The sequence below is a fragment of the Plodia interpunctella genome, chromosome 10, assembly GCF_027563975.2.
Source record: "Plodia interpunctella isolate USDA-ARS_2022_Savannah chromosome 10, ilPloInte3.2, whole genome shotgun sequence".
Classification (NCBI taxonomy): Eukaryota; Metazoa; Arthropoda; class Insecta; order Lepidoptera; family Pyralidae; genus Plodia; species Plodia interpunctella.
The window spans coordinates 935607-953841 of record NC_071303.1 but is presented as its reverse complement, the minus strand read 5'-3'; the positions used below and the strand labels follow the sequence as shown (position 1 = coordinate 953841).

The window sequence follows — 18235 nt, the reverse complement described above, 5'->3', positions numbered from 1 at the left end:
CGAACCCGGGACCTCTCGGTTCAGAGGCAAGCACTTTACCACTGCGCCATCGAGGTCGTCTACTCATTAAAGAAAGTGAGAAAATGACAGTTGTTGATAATATGATAACGACTTAAGTGTCTATTTTTCAATGAAAAATATGGTGTCGTCATTATAGCCTATAACAAAATTAATGCAACAGCAACACTCCGTTTTGGGCAGTCGAGTAAAAGTGTGTGTGTGTGTGTGTAACTATGTGTGGTCAGAACCACTCACAAATTACACAGAGGTTATAAAACCAAACGAACCCGGTAAATTGACTAGTCTCATTTGCATAGTATATTTGTGAAGTGAGAGCTACATCCTAAGAGTACCTATTGCTATAGAACTAGTTTTCTATTCGAGTCTGGCGAATTCTTATTCGCTTTGGCGAAGGCGAAAAGTAGGAACGCGGTCGCTGAGCTTCGAATATTTGCAGATGAAGAATTGCTTCTTCATGCGCTGGTATGAGAGAGAGAGAGAGAACAACTACAAAATGGAGAAGAAAAATGTTGGTAAGCGGAATTTTGTTCTTCGGCTCTTTATAGCCAAGGAAGTAACAAGTTTGTCGCTCAATCCAATAAAATTTAGTAAACTGATGAGATTTGACATACCTATAATGTGGAAATCAATTACAACGATATGTATATTCAAATTAAATTGTTTATTTCAGACTGTACACTAATAAAATACTAGCCAATGTTCTGTTAGTAGAAGATTTAAAACTACGTTGGTAGAATTTAAAATGTGGGTTTTTATTTTAGACATGTAGAAAAGTGCAGTAGTAAGCTGTGGCTCTTGGTGAGACTCTCGCCTTGAGAAAGTGATTATATGAATGAAAATCAGTAAATTACAATAATATGAAATATTTTTTCATCAAATTTTGCATTAAAATGATGACAAATACATTCGCATTTTTAATATATTTTAGCTCTGAGAAAATTTGATACTAGTTTTTATTTATTTATTTATTTATTTATCAATTTATGTATACAAAAACTTAAAATATAAATTACATTATAAAAATGAGTACAAGGGAGCTACTTATTTCAAATGAAATCTCTTCCAGTAGACCCATGAGAGGATATGTGGTACATGTGGTACATAGAGGCAGACTGGCGTGTGCATAAAATATATTTAAAAAAGAAAAAATAAATAAAAGAAAACGAAAATATTGTAATGTTTATAGTTGATTAACAAAAATTTTTTTCCTAAACAAACTGCCTGTCACATGTTATGTTTGCGCGCTCTATAGCCACGTATGTTTACTCTATGGCCACAACAAACATTTGATCTGAGCTGGGCCGCTGCAATAAAATATTATCTATGCAAATCGCATTGTGAAACTGGCTCGTCTTTATGTCTGTCCATACATAGTTCCGTACATTTTTGAATATTTTATCACAATTGAAATATTCACATTATTAAAATTTGTGCTTTCTTTTTGTTTTTAGTACACTTATACACGTAATACATTTTTAATTGGACCAAGGCCTCCTGTGTGTGTGTTTTCTACAGTTCTATATCCTTACATATTATAAAACAAAGTGCTCTGCCCCGTCTGTCTGTCTGTTCGCGACAAACTAAAACAACTTGACGACCTCGGTGGCGCAGTGGTAGTGAGTGCGCCTGAACCGAGAGGTCCCGGGTTCGATCCCCGGTCGGGTCATGATGGAAAATGATCTTTTTCTGATTGGCCCGGGTCTTGGATGTTTATCTATATATGTATATGTTATAAAATATAGTATCGTTGAGTTAGTATCCCATAACACAAGTCTCGAACTTACTTTGGGGCTAGCTCAATCTGTGTGATTTGTCCTAATATATTTATTTATTTATTTATTTAAAACACTACTGCACTAATTTTCTTGCACACCCTGCTGTAAAAACCGAAACTTCCCAACTATCAAATTGGTCTGAGAAAAATCAAATTGGTCAGCTTATACCCCTGTGAGTTAAAGGAAGGAAGTAAGCGATTTTACTTAGTAACTTTTAAAGTACTCCCTTTTTGTTTCAGGAGAGTCTACTCTATATATATGAAAGTCCTCTGCGGCGTCTGTCTGTCTGTTCGCGATAAACTCAAACATTTCATGAATTGCAATTTCAATTTTGCCCCGGGTCTTGGATGTTTATTTATATATGTATTTGTTATAAAATATAGTATCGTTGAGCTAGTATCCCATAACACAAGTCTCGAACTTATTTATTTTTTTAACTCGGAACATCATATTGATGATGTCATAAAATGTATTTATTATAAAACAGCTCAACTAGATTATAATGATAATTGTTTATGTTTCAAGTTAAAGTCTTATAATTGTTAATTTAAGAATTTTAATATAATCCCGTTTATTACAACATCGTGCATCTGATACAAATTTTTATAGTTTATCCAATAAAAATTGTAATTTTGTGTGTTATGATATGATTTTATCAGCATTAAAATATCTCATTTATATCATCATTTAATTATAATTTTTAATTTGAGAGTTTTTTTATAACAGTCTATTTGAGAATAAATTATTTATAAATTTATTTTTATAATAGTCTATTTGACATTGTTATAAGTATTATAATTATATGATTTCATATGGTTATCTGTTCATTACAGGGTGGTGACGCGCTGTCATTACAATTTTAAAAAAAATTAAAAGAATAAGTTTTACTATATGTCTTTAAAATAAGTGGTAATGTAAATTTTATGAATAATTGATTTTGGAAATGATTCCCACCTCAAGGAAATTGACGGATCGTAATGACAGCGCGGCCGCAGCGGTCGAAGCGCTCTGCGAACAACACTACAGTCAAAATCGGCATTTACCACGCAGTTCCAAGTTTTCTTCAAAAAACCTCCGATAGTTCAGTAATTTTTCATTAAAAAAAAATAATAATAATAACAAAAACTAAAAACAAAGCAAAAAATATTCAAATGAATATTCACGTTCTCACATACAATACGTTATCGTGAACAGCTAGAAGGAGCGTTTAAATACTTGACCAAATATAGAACTCGCACAGCCTACTCGATTCCGACTAATCACAACAAAACATTGCAAGTGTGGACTACATTTCACACATAGCACATCATCGTATGACTGCTAAATTCTGGAATTGGCCGCAGATGTGCGGGCATACTATTCCTGTGCTGCGTTTGCAATATTTGCTACTAATTTTAATGAAGAGCCAAGAAAAAATTAAGTTCAATAAAATCTGTGTCTATTTTATAGGTTAAGACATTGGTTTTCTTGTGAGATCGTACTCTATGCAAGATTGCAAGTTAAATTTGGTTTCTGAATCATTAAAATTTTCTTTTAAATATAAATGTGAACCTATCACTAAGTTCTTAATGTTTCTATAAGTCCATAGACTTAAATTTATTTTATTAGCAGAATATTTTTATTAGCAGAATATGATACTGAGACGGGCGACGTTTAAATAATTTAATTGAGTGCTATAAAATATGCACTTTAATTTTAAATCTAAATGCTATTTATAAACCCATAATATAATTTTAAGTATATTTAGCAACAAAAACATATTTATATTTTATGCGAGAAATCACACTTGGCAAATATATTCCTTAAATACATTTGCTTTAATAAATGACATAATATCAAACAAGGCACTTAAAACAAAATTTTAGTGGACATTAATTTTCATTCTCACTTCATAATGTAAACAGTTTGTGCTGCCACTGCAAGTCGTTAATTATCATCAACAAATATTTGTAACAAGTAACTAAACAATTTTACTTGCACATCTAAACGAAGCTCAATGGGCCCAGTTTTGCAATTATCCCGAGCGCACTGTTAAGTAATACTATGTGTAACTGGTGATTCTCGGAAATTATAGTGACTTGAGTCATTTGCAACTTGGCCATTCTACTTTTTCACTAAATGCCCAGGGCTTGCTCTTTATTTAAATTCTTCTTGAATAAGGGCTTTTCTACACGGGGTTCTTCGTTAAGCTTAGTTCTTAAATAAATGTTATTTATAATTTGAACGTTTTTTTAGTGATAGATAAGAATTTTGTTAATTTAGTTAGTTTTATCTATTCGATTTTGTTTTGTGGGATGATAGCGTGCGCTCCATTTAAATTTGCATGCCCGTGGACGGTGAAACGTGTAGGATTAAGTTTTTCTTTCAACACCACATTGTAAAAAAATGTAAACTCATGTTTTTGCAAATAAATAATCTTTGTCTTAAAAAGCGCCTTCTATTTTTTTTAATCCAAACAATAATATTATAAAGATAAAATATTTGTATTTTTGTTTGTAATGAATAAATTTACAAACTACTGAGTCGGTTTTGATGAAATTAGGCAAAGAGATAGACGAAACGTTCAGAAGTAACATAGGCTAATTTTAATGGCTTTACTGTCGCCAGTTATCAATAAATTTATTGATGTCAACGGCACTTCTTTAAACCGACATAAATACCATCATTACTATATCTGATGTATATATATATATATATACACTAATGACCTGATAATAACGGTTAACATTACATCCGTGACAATAGATATAATAAATAAACTAGGATCGTTGCGTTCACTTAAAAAATATCATTTAAAATATAATGAGTATCCTTGTTTTTTTTGTAAGTTTGTTTGTCTTTCACGCAAAATCTACCGGACGGATTTTTATGAAATTTGGTACACGAGTAGAATATAACCTGGAATAACATATATGGTACTATTTATCCCGAAATTGGGGCGAATCTAGTTTCCTATCATCATAGACATGTGACAACATCAAATTTACAATTTTATAATAATATATATATATATATATATATATATATATATATATATATATATGTTCAATATTTAGCAAATACGAAATTAATAAATATTTACTTAAACGTTTTCTCACAAATATTTTAACAGCTGATAATGTTGTTTACATGTATACGATCGAGACAAATCAATCGAATGAATGGAGTCGTATTTAAAATTCAAACAAATGCAACTAATTAAGGTAACGTCGTATACAAGATAAAAATAAGGTTTAAATCAATTCAAAATGCTACATTACCAATAGGCGGCGTATGCCACAGAAACAGGTCTTTTAGGGTCCCGTATCGAAATGGTAAAACCTTTGTTTTTATTAACTTCATCCCCCGGGTCGAGTGGTGCGAAGATTCTGTTTTAACCAATTAATAATGCGAAAGTTTATGAATATGTATGTGTTTATGTATGTTTGTTACGAAATTTACTTGATGGATTGTTATGAAACATGGTACGCGGGTAGAATATAACCTGGAATATCATATAGGATACTTTTTATCCCGAAATTTCCACGAGAACGAAGCCCCAGAGCGCACATAGAAAATATGTCGCTTAAGATTCACTCACATAGGATAAACTTAGATTATTTTTTTTAACTGCATACAATTTAAGCAGCAAATTTTATCAATAGTCTAGCCTAGTTGTTAGTAAGTAAGACAATGTAGTAAAATTCAAATTATCATCATATCGAGTGTGTTATTGCTAACACTGGTGTCAGATTTTATTCAAGTCGCCTAAAGGCATCTAACATGACTTTTACGACTACTTGCCGCTATCTAGTGACAGGTAATCGCATGCACCAAATACAAATTAAACAATACGACCACCAAAAAGGTGTGCATTCTTATAAATTATTGTGTTTATAAAAATTTTACCAAAAGAACAATTCACCAATGAAGTAATTATTATTAGTTGTAAATAATAAAAAAAATATTTGCAGTAAACATGTATGATTACTTCAAATAATCAACTTAATAGACTTAATATTAATGATAAAATTATAAGCTGTTACTTTGATATCTGTAATAATATGTACGGAACCTTGTATTTGTATTCTTAAACCACATTGTTATGTAAAGAACATAAAAAGTGTGGAAATAAATCTAGTTAACAAAACTGTCTCATTTGGAGAGCTTAAATCTGTCGGCGGCATATCTCACGAAATAGGGCATAAGGGTCACAGCACACTGGAATGTGCTGTGACGTAGTGTGAGAAATTTTATAGTGATTTGTAAATATCTATCAGTTTTAATTAGCATTTGAATTTGTAAGAGAAATTACTTTATACCAGTATACCTACTAGGTGCGCTAATTATTATGTAAAAAAATTTGGAAACATGCACATTTTTTTTCATGATATTTTTCCATCAAAAACGAATATACATTATTTTTATATTATTGTTGTATAAAAAATATATAATAAACCAACATAAAAAACTAAATTTATATATAAAGTACAAATCGAACCTGTGACTATTGTGTTTAAAAAAATATATATTATTTTCTTTTATTCAATCACTTGGCATTTATTAATTTATTCACGGGACTTAATCATTGCTTTAATGCTTACTTGTTTCACTATACATATATGAAATATTTAAAATAGATTTTATTTTAAAAAAATCGAACATTTTCTATGATCTTTGACGATCTCGGTAGCGCAGCGGGTTCGATCCCCGGTCGGGTCATGATGGAAAATGATCTTTTTCTGATTGGCCCGGGTCTTGCATGTTTATCTATATATGTATTTGTTATAAAATATAGTATCGTTGAGTTAGTATCCCATAACACAAGTCTCGAACTTACTTTGGGGCTAACTCAATCTGTGTGATTTGTGCTAATATATTTATTTAATAGTCAGTTGATACGACTTAATATTCACCCATCAAAATTCGAACTACGATCGATTCTTCGATTTTTTTTCTAAATTCGAATATAGTTATGTTCGAATTTTTTCACATTCCTTTTTCAAATAGTCAGAATATCGACAGAATATTTGAAAAAGGAATATAAAGACGTCACCCGATAAAACAGTTCCTTATATAGGCCTGTATGACTGATTGACAAATTGCAGTATTGCAGGAGTTCTTAGTAATTGTGACAATTATATGTCATCCAGAGAACTAGTATATCATACAATTAACGCGCTTTCGTAATTCCAACGGTAATTGCGTATGCGTCATTTATTGTATTTCATAAATCAATCAACGTTTTGGCGCGAATATTTTATAGTTTAAATTTCAATTCGTTTTTACGCAAACAAAAAGTGAATTACAGGTTGACTATTTTTTGTTTAGTTTTTTTTTTTAAAGTTAAGTTTTTTTTTTTTCGACATTTTCTTTTCATTTTCTGCTGGAAAGTAGTTTGTGCTTTTCTATATTCTAGACGTACACTAAATTTATTGAAAACCGTTCAGATCCGTTCCGTTGGCCTTGATTGGGTGAGAAACACACAAAATTTTTTTCATTATTCCAAATGCAAAGTTAATAATTTTAATAACTTTTTCTGAAATATTATTTTTCTAATGTGATGAAATAAAAATGAAAATTTCTTGTGTTATTTTTATTACATATTTACAACTACTCGAGGTGAGTAGCACCGTCAAATTGACTTTGACTTTAACCGGCCGCTGACATTTAGACAATACTTATACCTTTGCGTTTTTATGCGCAGGTTAAAGTTACCGTTGACGGTGCAACTAACTTTAAACAATTTTTATTGAGTAAATTGTTTTAATACAAACCAATCACGGCAAATTGATCGTTCTATAGTTAAAGTTTTAACATCTAAAACTTAACCAAAAATGACGCATTTTTAAAAGCCATAGTCACTGTGTAATTGCAATAATATTAGTATATAATAACTTAAAATATGCATCTTATTACATACTTTACAAGAGTCATAATTTAAAATTATCTTTTTAGGTCTGATAAGTAATTTATTATATTATGTATTCTAGCAGCGTCTCTCAACCTAATACGCTAAACTTTAATAACGTAATAACTATAATTTTGTACTGCTATTCCATTCCTTATATACGACTTAGATGAAAAAAAGATTTTGTATAGAGCTGAGTGTCTCACCAGGCGTCCTAGTTGAACGACAGACGTGGCAAGGCAGCGCGACGCATTGAGTAGTTATAAATCAAATGATTTGACAGTCTTTTGTTTACTTGTGGCCAATTTGAATTTCGATTGTTAGTAGGTATACTGGTTGGAATGAATATTGATGATGTGCATTGATATAGTTATTATTTAATTTTTGTTCTAAATATTTCAGAGCATAAAGGTCTGCTGTAAAGATCGACATACAATCTGTATTTTCGTATTGTTTCTGTATTTCTGTAATTGTATTGTCACAAATGATATATTTTTGAATGTCTGTCCATTTATTATTAAGCTCATCTCTCTGGCATTTCTGAGGAAAACATTTTTCTCCATCAAGCGTCTCAAATAGGCTCTTTTCGCAGCCAAATTTTCTCAAAGACACTCTTATATACGCTTGGCTACATGCGTAAATATAGTGAAAGAGTTAGTTAATGCAGGTAAATAGAATAGTAGTAGTGTTGTATCAATAGCATATTGATCCAAACAAATTAACCGAGCCGATACGCTTGGAAGAGGAGACGTCGCACCGCGTCATGCAGCATTCCATCACTCACCTATGACACTAGATAAGTGTCCGATGGCATCCAACGCACGCGGCGGCATCTCAGCAATTAAATTATGTGTGTTATGATTCATTGCTGCAAAAAGTGCAAATCCTTTTGCTACTAAACGGCTTATAAATAATTATTAGATTAAAATGATTTATTTGTTTGCATTAATTGTTAGTAATTGCAGATGTATGGTGTGAAGATGACTATCGTGACAATTTGACGTTATAAGAATAACTATTGTTTATTTATTTATGTAATAAACATACTATTGTGTTTATTCCCATCCATTTTGGACCAAGGCAAAATCTGGCCATTGAAAAAAATATTGTCAAAGTAATCCCGCAATTTTGAATTTTTTTTTCCAAAAAAAAAAAAAACAAATTTACGTCTATAAATTTTGTTCCACAAAAGATAATTTAATTTAAATTAAAACTATAGGGAAATATACATAACTCTTTTCAGCAATGAAAATATGCAGAAATGAATACCTTATCTATTTAACACTTTAAATACAGTTATTAACATAGTTATCATGCTGTAACATGTATGAGTTTACAACCACGCATGCGCAATGTTTCTGTGAGTAGTAATTGTATCTACGAGTGATGTGACCATTTTATAATCTGTGGTCTTTGTTACGATTATGGATCCATAGGATGAGAGATAAGCGGTTTGTATTAATTTTGATAATGCTCTGAGCAATATTAATGTGAGACAAAACAAAATGTAATGTAAAGTCTGAATTTCACTGATAATTTATCCGATTTTGGTCTGAAAGGCACTGTGGATTTACTTATAAGCGGAAATAGTGATGTTGATAATACTCTAAGCAATATAAAAGTGTTATATGGTAAAATTCACACATTGAGATCTGAATTTCACTAATAATTCATGGCAATTTTGATGACTGAATCGCACTATAAATATTGCACAAAATCGTAACATTAAGATGTAACTTTGAATTTGAAAACAATCTAGTATGAAATATCTAAATTCAAAAACAAGCAAGCCTTTATAATATATCATTATTGAACTACTTGCTGATAAAATATCTGATAGTCTATATGTAACCTGTTGAACTGGTAAAGTTGGAAACTGTATTTCATTTTCAGGCAGATTTAAATATTTTCTAACTGGCGGCGCCGTCCCGTCTTCACTCGAGTAAAAACGGAGCAATTGATAAACCTGAACCTTCCTCAGGAATCACACTATCTATTGGTGAAAAACGATCGAATTGAAACTGCAATCTATGCAATTTTTGAGTTTATCGCGAACAGACAGACAGACGCGGCTGAGGACTTTCATATATATGAAAGACTCTCGTGAAACAAAAAGCGAGTACTTTAAAAGTTACCATGTAAAAATCGCTTACTCCTTTAACTCATAGCGGCATAAGCCGAACGTAGAAAGTTTCGGTTTTTACAGCAGGGTGTGCCTGCGGTCAGCGAAAGATGGCATTTTCACCTTTTGTGCTTCACTGTACCAGCCATTTCGTTTTATTGCTTGTCGCCTCGACTGTACGGCGCGCGCTGTTATTTCAAAGTTCTTTAGTGGCTTTTGTGTTATGGGATTTACAGTTTGTGAAATCGTGTTAGGACCAAAACACATTTTCGTGTCATATGTCTTTATATTATATAGAAATTTTCCCGTCAAAATGGGATGACAATTAATATAAAAAAAAAATTGCGTCTCCTTCAGAAGTGGGACATTTAATGCTCTCAATACTTACCATTATAAAAAATAGACCTATAAAAGTACTACATAGTATAAAATAAAGGTTCTCACTGTCTGTCTGTCCTGTATGCGTAGATCTATATTAATACCAGTATTATAGAGATAATTTTTGTGTTTTTGTTGTAAAGAAGATTTGTATTTTGGTTTTTAACAAATAAACTCGAAAACTACTAGGCCGATTTTGATGGAATTTGGCGTTCTCGTTGGCCAAAATATATCTTATTAAATATTAATCGATAAGTTTAGTAATTAATTTATTATTAGTAAAGTGAAATTTAAAAAATATGTGACAACACGCTCCTATTTTACGGTATCTACAAAATTAAGTTTGTTCTTTATCCCGAGCTCAGACTTCGCGGCGCCACAACTCCGAATGTAAACGGGTCACGATGCAATAGTACCTATATGTACCTACACAATCCATAATGTACTTATATTAGTTTGTAAACAGAATTCTCGTTCCCGTTGGAACGGGGCAGTTGCAGCGATCATTACGTCGAGATGAATAGACGGCGATGCGTATGTTATAATGTTATTAACACCTCCAGTGTATTGTTGATAAACTTAATAAGGAAATATCAAAGAGCATTATCTGGATTTATTGTCTTGCTTTTGTTATACTTAACAAAGTGTATGAAGATATTTATACTATTACTAGCTACGCTACAAAATAGATAAGAAAAATTATCCTATGTTAGTGAACCTTAAGGGACATATTTCAAATAATAGCTGCGCCCCGGGGCTTCACTCCCTTGGGAATTGCTGGATAAAAAATACCCTATGTGTTATTCCAGGTTATATACTACCCGTGTACCAAATTTCATAACGATCCGCCCTGTAGATTTTGCGTGAAAGAGTAACAAACACACACACAACACACATACATCCTAATAAACTTTCGCATTTATAATATTAGTAGAGCAGTGAGGATGCAGATAAATGACTTACAATGCCAAGTTTTATCTTGTATTCTAACATAGCTCAAATGGAAGTAAAGCAATGTACAGTCAACATTACACCAAATTACTCTGAATGAACCTCAATGGTGCGGTAACAGGGGTGAGTTTGCAATTAATTTGGATAGTTTTGGTAGTTTAAAGCGTGTTTCACTTATCTCGAGCTAACAAATTGTAGATATGCATAAGGAGCGATTGAGTCTCCTTGTTTTGAAGAATTCATATAATAGGATAGACGATTTATTTTCACACAACATCGATCTTGGTACTCTTAATGGAATGATTTGCAATTGCCTTCTCCATTACATACACAAGTTATTAATCAACCAGTGTGCAGGTTTCTTCGCGATGTTTTCCTTCATTGGAAGCAGGCTTCTGAAAACATAAATCAGATGTCCACTGTCTTACAAGATTTCATTACGGACACAAATTTACCCATTTTTCATATAGCATGTAGATGAAGACAAGTACGCACACAAACTGTACGCAAAAACCTGTGACCTCACACTGGTTCTCTCACACTTCAAAATGGATAATATATTGCGGCGTAAATATACGAGAGTAATATACTTATGCATACGTCCACCTGTACCAATGTGAATACAATAAAACGAAAACCACAATTATTTTGTGCAATGAATAAAACTTATTACAAAAACAGTCGTGTGTACACGTTTACGACCTAGGGCATAAAATACCTAGTTACAGCACGACTAAACAATATTCCCTTACAGTGAACACTTTTTGTGATTCCCTAGAATTATCTTGTAAGGAGTTGACTTCCGTAAAAGAGTGACGAGTGTTTGAGTAGAAACACTAAGTTAGACTGTGGCAAGAATATCTAGTGCCAAATTAACTTAGCTAAGTTTTTGTTTAGCTCTGTCACTTATCGAAAAGATTAATTGTTATTTCGTTTTCTTACTAAGATAACTTTTTGTATCTGCTACTCACTGGTCGGTACTTTTGTATCGCTCGTTAAACTGCATATTGCATACAGTTTTTGTTCAACTGCCCAAATGGCGATTCTCGATATTTTTTTGTGAAATCTTATTTTATACCTAACTAGACATCGCCCGGGGCTTCACTCCCGTGGGAAGTTTGAGATAAAATATAGCCTACAGCAATCATGGACAATGTACCTTTCTAATGGTGAATAATTTTTGAAATCGCTTCGTTAGATTCGGAGATTACCCGCCCCAAACATACAAACGCACAAAGTCACAAACGCTTACCTCTTTATAATAATAGTATAGATGGCGGTCTCGTAATTTTTGCTAGAGAATAAAACCATTTTATATCTTCCTACTAAGAGGTGAAAAGTACTTCACAAATGATAGGTAACAACAGTATTCCCAAAGATGGTTTGCGTCAGACAGACGGCTGGGCGTAAAACCAATGTCAAATCTTCAAAGTTGAAAGGGAACTTATACGACCGGGCTTTGAGGCTTCACAGCCGTTTTTGCACGCGAAAGGTGGCTTAGATTGGTTTTGATGGGAACCAACACTGTTTAAATGAGTTTCTTTCGGTATTTCTTCTCAGCAGTGATCGTTCCGAAATATCAGTCTACACTAATATTTTAAAGAGGTAAGAGTTTATATGTTTGAGGCGGGTAATCTCCGAAACTACCGAATCAATTTCAAAAATTCTTTCACTATTACAAAGGTACATTATCCAATATTGATATAGGCTATATTTTATCTCAAAATCCGCACGGGAGCGAAGCCCCAGGCAACATGTAGTATGATATAAAATTTGTCGTGAAAAAGTGCTTGTAAAGGTCTTATTACTGAATAAATGATTTTAACTTAAATGTTGAATTTGTATTTGTTGACAGAACTCGTGATCAGGATGTTAATTACATTATAATTTACCATCAATTACAATTATAGTAATTCCATCAAGGTCTTTTTCGTGATATAAAAATCTCGTAGGTATACGATATATTGAGCAATATGTATGAGAATAATCAATCAAAATTCTGATTGTGTTGAATCTGACACACGTTAGGGATCATACGATATTTTATATCCAACTTAAGGTCACGTCTCAAACTTCATTTTAGGGTTCAGTTATAAAATAACAAATTTACATGTTTAAAAAGCGAGCGAAAACTTTTTTATGTACGATAACGAAATTTTTAACTGCTGTTATTGTCATTCAAGCATGTGGCATTTAATGTGACAAAATTACCAGTATAATTGACCGACGGAGAGTCTCCTCGCTGGGAGCCGTTCCAGGGTGCATCCGGTAATATAACGATAGGAACTGAAGCGACTTGAAAAATTTCAACTCCGTGGACAAGCGGAAGTTGGTGAAATTTGACTTTTTAAACATTTTTTTATTACATACATACAAAACAAAACTAAATATAAGCTTGATTTATATAAAAGACAGAAGAATTTTTCAATAGAATTATTTTTTTTATTATAATATTATCTCATAACTAATTGCACAAAATGAAAGCGTAAATGAACTTGATTTTAAGATAAATATTGAAAAAAAAAAACATATGAAAGAACAATTAGAAAATTTGAAAACAGAATAAAAAAAAGTAATTAAGTAACGTGAATTTTTATTTGGAATAAAAAAAAATTGTTTGTTTAATTTAATCATAATCTACAAAACATTTTTGGTATTTCAAAATCGCAGAGTACCTGAATAAATAAAATAGTCAGCACTTAAAATCCCACATACAAATTTTGTATCATATATTTTTATATTTTATGAATTGTAACAAATATAATAGTGGAAATAAATTTCAACTCACCCTTGACCGTTTTCGCGGTGAGTTATTATACCAAATTTAAAACAATACACATCGTTTTGATAGCATTGTGAACTCTTGATCTTCCATATTAATGTATTCATATTAGTAACATCGAAATAGCTTCCTGTACATAATTAAACCAAATTTATGACTGTTTATTATATATGCGCTATGTCATAAACATTGTTACGTTCTTATTATGATATCCTCGTATACATAAAAGTGCAATTGAGATCAAATATTTCCTGGATTCAATGCCCGGAATATAACATTTTCTGGTCGCTTATAAGTTTCGAATATTTTTTCGTTGAAATCACAATTAAAATAACAAAAGACAATTGATTGGAACTTAGAAAAGAAGCTGTAATATGATAGTATCGATCGAATTATAGTCCTCTTTATCGCACTAAAATGAAAAGTCACTAAATAAATCACTAATAAATCATACAGTAAAAATAAAAATGTGTCTCGTGAATTAACACAAAACATACCTTGAAAAGAAGAAAATTTCTGACCAGCTGCTGCCGCTATCAAATCAAAAGTTTCATTACACAAAAACTAGAATTTTTCGTTTTTCATTTTCGCACAAAACTACACAGCTCGCTCACTAAATGCACTAAAACATTCAATTAAAAATCCAATCGGTAAATAAAATTTAACAAAATGTCAATTGTAAAAAATTTGCGTACGCGAATTCGAAAATTGTACGCGGTATGCGCGCGCGCCGAAACTCCGTACCTTTTTCGAGGTTCACTCGGATACGGTTCGTATGTGACTGTATACTCATCTTGTACTTCACGATCACCGAAGAAGATACCTAGCCTGTCTCTTTCACGCCACGTAAAGTGGTATGTGTCTGTCCCTTTCTCTTATTATCAAAGGTTGAGCTTTGCACATCAGTCAGTCGACGCGCGGCCTTTGGGATAGAAGGTCGCGTCGTCTGCTTTGAAATACTTTCTCCACGACGTTAATGTATACGACGCTTCATTATTAACATAATTATCTGTTTTTTAATAAGTATCATATGAAGAACCAACAGTACGATTTTTTAAAAGGTGAATATTTTTTTATCAAAACTAGGTCAAAGTTAAACAATTGCGAAACTAGATCACAATTATCCGAATTTGTCGCCGATCATGTCAGCCAATCAGTGGTCGCGAAATGACACGCGAGCTAGATCACAAGTTTAGATCGCAACACATTTGTTGTGATTGGTGTTGCGTGCTCAAGCCCCGCCTGGACCGTTAGGGGGCATTGACTGAAAGTGGGGGGGGTTCTAGAGCAGGGGGGATGTGACATATGGCTTGTGGTTAATTAAATGTTTGTTTATTAAGTTGTTTGTACGCATTTTTCTGTCATGTTGCGTGTTGATGTTAGAATGGAATGCTAATTAATGCGCCTTTTGTTTTTCCTGATCTCTTGATTATTAGTTATAATTTAAATTATAATTATTAGTTTATTACTTTACATCAACTAATAGTGTCTTTTTATGTGGCACAATTTTTATTATCATACGATACGACTTAATATTTTTTTTCGATTTAATTTTAATTATACATAAGCAAAAATCACTGAATTATTTAAGTAATAAAGGTGTTAATTTCTAAAACCTAAGAAATTTTATAATTAAATACAAAAATATTCACCTACATCATAAGGTCACCATCACGAGGGCTAATGTGTTGGTTAGTAAACAACCTAACACAGTATATGCTGTCCTTTAATAAAGCTAATAGTTTAATTACTTTATTGATATGGTATCGGCTACCGGTCCTTTCGACCTGGCGAACTTCCATTTTATTGCTGCAATCCTTGCTAATATTACAAATGCGTTTGTCTGTCTGTCTGTCTGTCCGTTACATGTTTCGTAGTTATAAATTTCAGTGCGAACATAGGCTACTTATTTTTGTAAAATCGATCCCCAAATGACTATAATTGGGGGTGAAAGTTTGTACAAAAATCATGTAAGTTCTGCTTCCGCTGAGAAATTAACGCGGGGTAAGCCGCAGGTAAAAGCTAATACCTAATAAACAAATGCATACGTAATAAGCTGCATCAGCAACATGCAATCGTAGATAAAATACAAATCTAAATTACGTCAAGAAAGTTTATCACAAATGCATCAAATAGGACTTCAAGGTTATAAAAAAATCTTATTGGAACATAAAATTTCAATTTTACCCACATGTGCATAGGTAGGGAATGCTTTTAGCATTAAGTCTTTGTACCAATATGTTAAAGCATTCTTAAAACAAGCCTTCATAGTCGTATGCCTCGTGACTGAGGGTCGTGGTCATAACGTGGAATGAAACACACACATAACTTTTTTTGCACTGTTAATGGAGTGATTTGCCATTGCCTTCTCCATTTCACACACAAGTTCATAATCAACCAGTGTGCAGGTTTCCTCACGATCTTTCCCTTCACCGGAAGCAAGTGGTGGTCGATGAAAACTACTTACTATACATGAGTCAGATTGGTTTACAAACTCATGTGGCACGAGTGGGATTCGAACCTGATCCCTTTCGATCCACAGGTCACCACCATTGCTCCAATAGATAGCTGGCTGGTGGAACTGTATGATGGCTGATATGTATGTAACATAGCTGGAAATATATGTAATTTCGAATAAATAAATAATGTAATTTATAACAGTTAAAACCTGAGCACTAAATGTGACCAAGTGCGAGTCATACTCACGTCACATTAATTTAATATAGGGCCCAATTCGAACGCAAAACGGAATCGAAGATTATTCTATCAATTTTTTCGAAGGCAAATTCTAAATCAAAAATATTCAGTTGAGTTTTTCAACTGTGATTTTTTGTGTGAGCGAACGAAGCGAGGCGAGTTCTACAAATCAACTTGGACAAAAATCCATTGTTTGTTTGTATGTATGTATGCATGTTTGTAACGCGATAACATTAAAAGTTATGTAGGATCTACCAATAGAATTTTTAAGCTCATCAAGGGTCATCAAAATCGGTTAAGTCGTTTTGAAAATATTCACAATTTCGTATAAACTCATCAAAATTTATTGTGTTCGCGCATAACCGCAAAGATTTCGTATTACTTTACGTTGAGAAGCAGTAAAAACCTAAGAAACATCGAAATTATTTCAAAACTACACTTTACGTAGGCGTTTGGCTATAAGTATTTTTGCGGTAAAGCTGCAAATCCACTAGATATTGAAATTGTGGTGATGCCCGTGAACCAAAAGGGCACAAACCAAAAGGTTCGAATCCTAAGGTTCGTCGAATCCTACTCGTGCCACATGAGTTTATATACCAATTTGATTCATGTTTAGTTGTTTTCATACACAACATTTGTTTCCAGTGAATGAAAACATCGCGAGGAAAACTGCACACTGTTTGACTATAAAGTTCACCAGTGTTTATGTAACATGTTGTCACTATATGGCGATAAATTGTCGAAAAAAATATTGCGACGCGACTTGAATAAAATCTGATATCAGTGTTAGCAATAATGCACTAGAAAATCAAGAAAAAACTACGTAATTTTGTTTATGTAAGCAATATATAGTACTATCGTTTACTTTTAGCAATTCAATAATTTTCCGGAGATCTCAATTCTGATCGGCAACGTATGATCTAGACTATACAATATATCTATATATTTCTGCCTATAAAAAACTTATAATGTTAGTTTTACTTCCAATGACGTTACATGCACATGCAAAAAGTAAAATACAATTAAAAATACTTTTGATAGTGTTTGTAATGCGCAATATTATAGTGGAATGATACCTTTAAAGTTCAAAGATCAAGTTGACGACTAGGCACACTGGCACTGTTCTTTAGTAATGAGTAATTTAACAAGTTTAACTTGATATAAAATGGCTGGCAATATTTATAACAGGGTTATGTAATAGGTTAAATGTTATACTGTTTATTTATCGAATGTAATATTTTACTAAGTATTTAATAAATGCGATGATGGTTAAGTCTTTATTTATAAAAAAAACGATTGTAATTTGGTATGCAATTATAATTTTGTAATTGCATTTATAATGTAAATAGTGATGTGACATTTAAAGTGGATATTATTGTTATGTACTAAATTCAATCTTGATGGATATCCAGTAAGTAGATTCTGCTTGAAAAAGTAACATACATACACATACCTTCACATTTCCACCTATCTGTGTTTTGTATATACTTCCAAATAATATTGAATGAGAATGTCACAAAAAGCGTTCTCATCCAATATTAGTTGGAAGTACCTAGGTTTTTATCCGCATTCTTATAAGATTTTTATAGTATTATTCAGTTCTAGTTAGAAAATCGATT

At 32.2% G+C, this 18235-nt stretch overlaps 1 protein-coding gene across 1 annotated transcript in view; it reads right to left on the bottom strand.

The window, feature by feature from the left end:
• The window catches only part of LOC128672953 (protein embryonic gonad-like), a 155483-nt gene extending 140796 nt beyond the window's left edge, over nucleotides 1-14687 (bottom strand). Inside the window, exon 1 of the mRNA XM_053750488.2 lies at nucleotides 14417-14687. The gene's annotated coding sequence lies outside the window, so the exon portion shown is untranslated. The remainder of the gene's footprint in view (nucleotides 1-14416) is intronic.
• Between the last annotated feature and the right edge of the window lie 3548 nt (nucleotides 14688-18235).